Below are 7,973 nucleotides of genomic sequence, written 5' to 3' on the forward strand. Positions count from 1 at the left end.
AGATATAAAGGAGGCAGGACTGGGCGGATTGAATCGGGAGTAGGTGAGATGATGGACATAAACCTCTGATAGGCTAACACACCAGTATTTGGCTCCCGTTTCATCTACCTACAGCCAGTAGATCCATCGTGTGGCTGCCGTGACACTGATTTTAACTGCTTAGTAGATGTTTGTGTCTGACTCGATGCCAAGGCTCCAATGGGAAACTGAAACCTTGAGTTGATAATCTGGATCGTGTAGCACACACACATCTCATTGTTTCCCACATGCAATAGCTACCCTTTGGATAACATTTTAAATTGACTGTGAGCATTACGGACTCCCAGACTGAGAAACGCTTTGTAAGCTGTCCCGTGTGTAACCCGAGCAATCCAGGGCTACGTTATCACATGCCAAAATCATGTGAGGCTTTAAAGCATGGCAATTTTTATGAAAAACGAAGCAAAAATGGCTCAGAGTCCCGGTGCCAATAAACCGCTGTTCTGGTGTCTGTGTGCATTTATATAGAAAATGTATAAGTGAGACAGAGAGCCACACCTCTCTACACAGGGAGGAAGTAAGGAGATGATGATATATGTTGTATAAGAAGAAAACACATGTTCATATGTATATGTGATGTGCACATATAGAGAGAGGTATACACACATGTTTATGGGAATCGAATGCCAGGTCTCCATCCCAGAACAATAAGTCAGGATATATGGGCAGCATGCATGCGTGTGAGAGCTCCCAGGGCGGCTTTAACCTGCAGCTGGGTGGAGACGCCGCCCACCGGATCTGGAAGTCCTCGGTGGAGCATTAAACCACATGTGTTTCCATTCAGGCCAGAGGACAAGACCAATACAGCAACAGGAAAGTCTTCATCTGAGGCAACCAGTTCACGGCACTTTCCCCCAAACCTTCCAGAAAATGAAAACAGACATCACTTACTCTCCTGGTTCCTCGCGGTGGTGGATGAAGACGCCAGGTGCTTGGTGATGCTGACAAGTTAGTGACAGGGGCTCCGTCCTCTCTTACCCAGCCCCTTCCTTTCTTGTCTTGTTGCTGAGTGTGGCTCAGTGATTGAGCATCAACCTATGAACCAGGAGGTCATGGTTCAATTCCTGGTCAGGGCACATGCGTGGGTTGTGGGCTCAATCCCCAGTGGGGGGTGTGCAGGAAGCAGTCAGTCAATGACTCTCTCTCATCATTGATGTTTCTATCTCTCCCTCTCCCTTCCTCTCTGAAATAAATAAAACTATATTTTAAAAAAAAGAATGGCTGGGTCTTAAAAAGACAATGAAAGGAAACCTTACACAGAGGCAAAGCTGTGAATGTGGAAACCAGGAAACCAACCCGGGGATGAGCGGGGAGAAGGGTACTCACAGCCCAGCTTCACCTGCAATCTATAGAAGCCCTGCTGTTGGCATAATATTCACAAATCAATAAGCGTGATACATCACATCAACAAAATGAAAAATGAAGATCACATGACTACTAGATGCAGAAAAGCTTTTGACAAAATCCAGTACCCATTTATGATAAAAACTCTCAGCAAAGTGGGAATAGAGGGATCATACCTCAACATAATAAAGGCCAATTCTGACAAACTAACAGCCAACATCAAACTCAATGGGCAAAAACTAAAACCATTTCCCCTAAGAACAGGAACAAGACAGGGATGTCCACTTTCACTGCTCTTATTCAACATAGTACTGGAAGTCCTAGCCACAGTGATCAGCTAAGAAGAAGAAATAAAAGGCATCCAAATTGGAAAGGAGGAAGTAAAACTCTCATTATATGCAGATGGCATGATATTATGCATAGAAAACCCTAAAGACTCAGCCAAAAACCTACTAGATCTAAATAAATGAATTTGGCAAAGTTACAAAATTAATATTCAGAAATAGGTGGCAGTTTTATATATCAATAATGAACTATCACAAAGAGAAATTAAGAAAACAACCTCACTTACTATTGCAACAACCAAAAAATAAGGTACCTAGAAATAAATTTAACCAAGGAGGTAAAATACCTGTACTCAGAAAATTATAAGATGCTGAAGAAAGAAATTGAGGAAGATACAAATAAGTGGAAGCATATACTATGTTCATAGATAGGAAAAATTAACACCATTAAAATGTTCATACTACCCAAAGCAATCTATAGATTGAACTCAATTCCTATTAAAATACCAATGGTGTATTTCACAGCACTAAACAAATATTCCAAAAATTTATATGGAATCACAAAAGACCGCAAATAGCCTCAGCAATCTTGAGAAAGAAGAACAAAGTTAGAGGGATCACAATACTGGATATCCAGCTGTACTACAAAGCCACAATCATCAAAACGGCCTGGTACTCACACAAGAGCAGGCATATAGGTCAATGGAATAGAATAGAGAGCACAGAAATAAACCCACACCTTTATGGTTTTGTCAATTACAATTTGACAAAGCAGGCAAGAACATACAATGAAGTCAAGACAGTCTCTTCAAAAAATGGTCATGGGAAAATTGGGCAGATACATACAAAAAATGATACTAGACCACGAACTTACACCATACATAAGAATAAACTCAAAATGGATAAAGGACTTAAATGTAAGTTGTGAAACCTAAAAATCCTACAAAAACACAGGCAGTAAAATCTCAGATATTTCTCATTGCAATATTTTGTTGACACATCTCCTTGAGCAAAGGAAAGAAAGGGAAAAAATAAACAAATGGGACTCCATCAGAATAGCTAGCTTCTGCTCAGCAAAGGAAACCAGCATCAAGATGAAAAGGGAGCCCACTGATGGGAGAATGTATTTGGCAATGAGACATCTGATAAGGGGTTAATTTCCAAAATTATATACAAAGAACTTCTATAACTCAACAGCAAGAAGACAAACAATCCAATTAAAAAATGGGCAAAGGACCCGAACAGACACTTTTCCAAAGAGGACATACAGATGGCTAGTAGACACAGGAAAATATGTTCTTCACTGAGCATCAGAGAGATGCAAATTAAAGCCACAATGAGGTAACCATCGCACATGGGTCAGAATGGCTACCTACCATCAATAAATCCACAAATGACAAGTGCTGGTGAGGATGTAGAGAAAAGGGAGCCCTCGTGCACTGCTGGGTGGGAATGCAGACTGGTGCAGCCACTGTGGAAAACAGCATGGAGTTTCCTCAAAAAATTAAAGATAGAACTGCCTTTTGACCCAGCAATCCAACTTCTGGGATATATCTGATGAAACTTGAAACACTAATTGAAAGAATGTGTGTGCCCCTATGTTCATAGCAGCACAATTTACAATAGCCAAGATCTGGAAACAGCCCAAGTGCCCATCAGTAGATGAGTGGATAAAAAAAGCTGTGGTACATTTATACCATGGAATACTATGCAGCAGTAAAAAAGAAAGAACTCTTACCCTTTGAGACAGCATGGAGGGACCTGGAGAGCAGGTGGATGATGCTAAGTGAAATAAGCCAGTCAGAGAAAGACAAGTATCACATGATTTCACTCATATGTGGAATCTAATGAACAAAATAAACTGATGAACAAATGAACAAAATAAACTGATGAACAAAATAGAAACAGAGGCATGGATATATGGAACGGACTGATAGCTATCAGAGGGGAGGATTGGGGGTGGCTGGATTAAAAAGATTAAGCAAAAAACCATACCTATCTATATAACACATAGACCCAGACAACAGTGTGGTGACAGCCGGAGGGAAAGGGGCAGGTAGGTGGAGGTGAGTAAAGGGGGGAAGTGGGGACGGAAAGAGGCTTTGCTTGGAGTGAGGGGTGCACGGCGTGGTGAGCAGGTGCTTTGCTGACCTTGAGATTGAGACCTGTATGGCCTTGTGAACCAGGGTCACCCCAATACATTCAATTGTAAAACATAGAGAAGCCCTGCCTCCCAGTCCTGGCAGCCAGCACAGCGGCCAGGCACCGCGCGAGGAGTAGAGCGACGCTCCTGCCCCAGGACCTGTGATGCTGAGGAAGGTGGCCACTCCAACGTGGGTGCGTCCATGTGGGGTCACTGTGTTTCCATGGAATGGGGGTTGGTGGACAGGCCCCACCTGTGAACAAAGAACGCACTGGACATTAGTGTCAGTTCATGCAATTTATACAAGCAGATGTGTGTATGGGAGTGTGATCTGCCCAGTTTAAAAGCAGACAGCCCTGTCCTGGCCGGTGCAGCTCAGTGGGTTGAGCATCATCCTGTGCACTGAAAGGTTTCTGATTCGAGGTTACCCAGGTCGATTTCTGGTCAGGACACATGCCCATGTCATGGCTCAATCCATTGGGGTGCCTATGGGAGGCAGCAAGTCCATGTCTTCTCTCTCTCTCTCTCTCTCTCTCTCTCTCTCTCTCTCTCTCCTCTTCCTAAAGAAAAAACATCAACAACACACAAAAAAAGCTCTTTCCCCACAGAGACTCAGAGGTTTGAAACTTAAGATGAAAAAATGCCACAATGTCTTCCTGACAGGCGGTACGCCGCCGTCCAGCACCCTGTGGCATCTCCTCTCCACACGGAGCAGGCGCAGAGGGGGCTCTGTCTATGGTCAATCAGTGGCCACCAGACACTGCCAGGCGACCGAGTCCCGTACACTGCTGTCCGAGGTGCAGATCAGCCCTCCTTCTAACACAGCCACTCCTCATGCGCTTGTCCCAGGGCCAAGCATTGCTTCTGTCCAGCGTCACCGTGTTGCAATCAATGGCGGGGAACCTGATTGCATGCAGCCTCGGATCGGCAGGTCCGGCTGGAGCTGCAGTCGCACCTTTAACCAGCTGCCGGGTGATGCCAACGTTGCAGCCTGTTGACCACTCTTTCGTGGCAAGGATGCAAAAAAAAAAGAAAAGAAAAAGGAGAGAATCCAGGATTTACATCACTGCTTTTGAAAAGAGAAAGCCTGGCTCCTTGGGCTTTCTCACACAGAACAGGGAGGAAGTGACAGGGAGCGCCTGAATGAGAATGTGGACAGCGGAGGACAGCAGGGCTCTGGGACAGTCTTCGCTCACGTGGGGTGCACCCAGCGCCACGGGGTCCCAGATGCTCTGTGTGATAGTAGACGTTGGGGCATGCTGAAGGCTGCTCCTCGGGCCAGCCGCCACTCATTCCAGCTTCATGAGGAAAAATAAGGCCTGTGACATACATCTATGATTTGCAGTTTCATAAATGTCCAGATTCCAATGCAAATGCAGGGGGACCTCCTTCTCTCCAGCGGGGAGAGCCCTTCACAGCCGCGAGCTGGGAGATCCGTGTTGCTTCTCACCACCACCTGTATGTCTCCCTCAAGTAGGAAAATGAGAAAGACGCTGGGATACAAGTTTGGGAAGCATTTGTGATGTGGGTGAAGGGTGAGCCCATGGGGGGAGACTGTGACGTGTAAATGGTTAGATTGAGCATTGACAGAAGGAGCCGGTCCCATGGTCTCTGTGCTGTTGCCACTCTAGCGGCCCCATCGGTGTCGTTGTTAAACTGCAACCTGCAGCCCTAGCCATGCTGCCCAGCCATGCATTTGCCTCTCTGCTGGGACGGAAATCCCCGACATGAGGAATCTGGGCTGGGCCGACTGGACGCACACCCTTCTGATGACCGTGCTGGGTGCAAGGGGTCCAGGCAGCGCATCTTGGCTGCTCTCCTTCCCAGATGTCACAGTGGTTCTCAACCTTCCTAATGCCGCGACCCTTGAATACAGTTCCTCATGTTGTGGTGACCCCCAACCATAAAATTATTTTTGTTGCTACTTCATAACTGTAATTTTGCTACTGTTATGAATCGTAATGTAAATATCTGATATGCAGGATGTATTTTCATTGTTACAAATTGAACATAATTAAAGCATAGTGATTAATCACAAAAACAATATGTAATTATATATGTGTTTTCCGATGGTCTTAGGCGACCCCTGTGAAAGGGTCGTTGGACCCCCAAAGGGGTCGCGACCCACAGGTTGAGAACCGCTGCCATAGAGGCTGGGCCACCATGGTGCAGGCTGGACAACCAGGAGCCAAGATCATTAGGACGCAAAGCTGCCCAACACACAGGGTTTCCTGCCTGTCACCTCCCTCTGCAGCGCCCTCTCCTGTCAGCACACGACACAGCCACTTTCCTGCCTCATGGCTTCCTCAGAGGCACTGAGCTGGGCCACAGACAGCTCTTGTTGGCGATGTTCTGCTGGGCTTCGCTGTTCTCTGGCCCTGGTGGCAACACGTGGATGTGCAGGGGATATTGGGCACCACACAACGACATCAGGGAAGTTTCGCAATGTCGGCCACCGACCCAGTGAAGGCCCAGCGAGCCAGCTCGGCCAGGTGAGCCGCCAGGTGCAGCGGGGAGCTCTGAGCACCGATGGCCCTGCTCGCTGGCCCTGGAAACACTGGTTTCTGTAGCCTCAGCAACACTTTAAAGGGCCCTAAATCTCCTGCAGCTGCGGACACGCCCGGCGTCCATGGGCCCACAAGGCTCCCCCCATTCCCCCCCGACCCCCCGGGACCAGGCAGCGTGCTCAGCTGGTGCGCCAGCGAACATAAATCTCTTGGAGGCTCCCATGCTGCCCTATTTCGCTCAGGCTTAGGAAGGCTGAGGGCTTTTAGTCGTTTATCTCCATTTATCAAAGTGCCCCAGCCCAGAAACCCCAAACCCCTCTCACGTGGGAGCCCCTGCGGCTGTGGCCAAGCTGGCCACGGGTCTGCTGTTCCTGCAATAAACATGTGACTGAAGACCCCGAGGGAAGATCTTATTCATGGCTGCTCACTAACACCAGCAAGTGTGCAAACACTGCTCTGTGGCTGCCCTTTTAGAGTGTGTGTGACATCATCACACACCACACACACACACACTCACTCACACACACACTCGCACTCGCACTCACACACTCACACACACACTCACACACATACACACTCATACACACTCACACACACATACACACTCATATACACACGCACACACACACTCACACACACATGCACACTCACACACTCACACACACACTCACACACACATACACACTCATACACAAACACTCACACACACATACACACACATACACACTCACACACTCACACACATTCACACACTCACACACTCACACACATTCACACACTCACACACTCACACACATTCACACACTCACACACTCACACACATTCACACACTCACACACATACACACACACACTCACTCACACACACACTCGCACTCACACTCACACTCGCACTCACACATTCACACACACTCACACACATACACACACACACTCACTCACACACACACTCGCACTCACACTCACACTCGCACTCACACACACATTCACACACACATGCACACACATACACACATTCACACACTCACACACATACACACTCACACACATTCACACACTCACACACTCACACACACTCACACTCACACTCGCACTCACACACACATTCACACACACACATACACACTCATACACATTCACACACACATACACACACACTAACACACTCACACACACTCACACACACTCACACACACATACACACTCATACACAAACACTCACACACACATACACACACATACACACTCACACACTCACACTCACACGCACACTCACACTCACACACACACATACACACTCACACACACTCTCATCTATTGCATGAACTGCGTGGCACGGAGGCCCCACATTTCCACGGCAAACCTCATTTCAGCCGTTTATGAGAGTGAAAGTCTGGACCATGGGACATGGATGTTCCCCGTGGTGTCATCCTCCTTTCTCATTCTATGACTGAATCTGGAAAGAAATGCACCTCCCTACATTTAAAATAATATTCAAGATAAGAAAACGATGTTCCATTGTATCCCTCTTAATTGTCGTAGGAACTAATCGAAGTAGGTGCTTAGTGTAAAGAATTGTACCTTAAATATAATGTCTCCTTCAATGTGGGAGGGGTGGTTTGGGCAGGGATCTGTTTTCTTCGCTAGAACTAAACCG

This window comes from Myotis brandtii, unplaced genomic scaffold (genome assembly GCF_000412655.1).
Source record: "Myotis brandtii unplaced genomic scaffold, ASM41265v1 scaffold2591, whole genome shotgun sequence".
Classification (NCBI taxonomy): domain Eukaryota; kingdom Metazoa; phylum Chordata; class Mammalia; order Chiroptera; family Vespertilionidae; genus Myotis; species Myotis brandtii.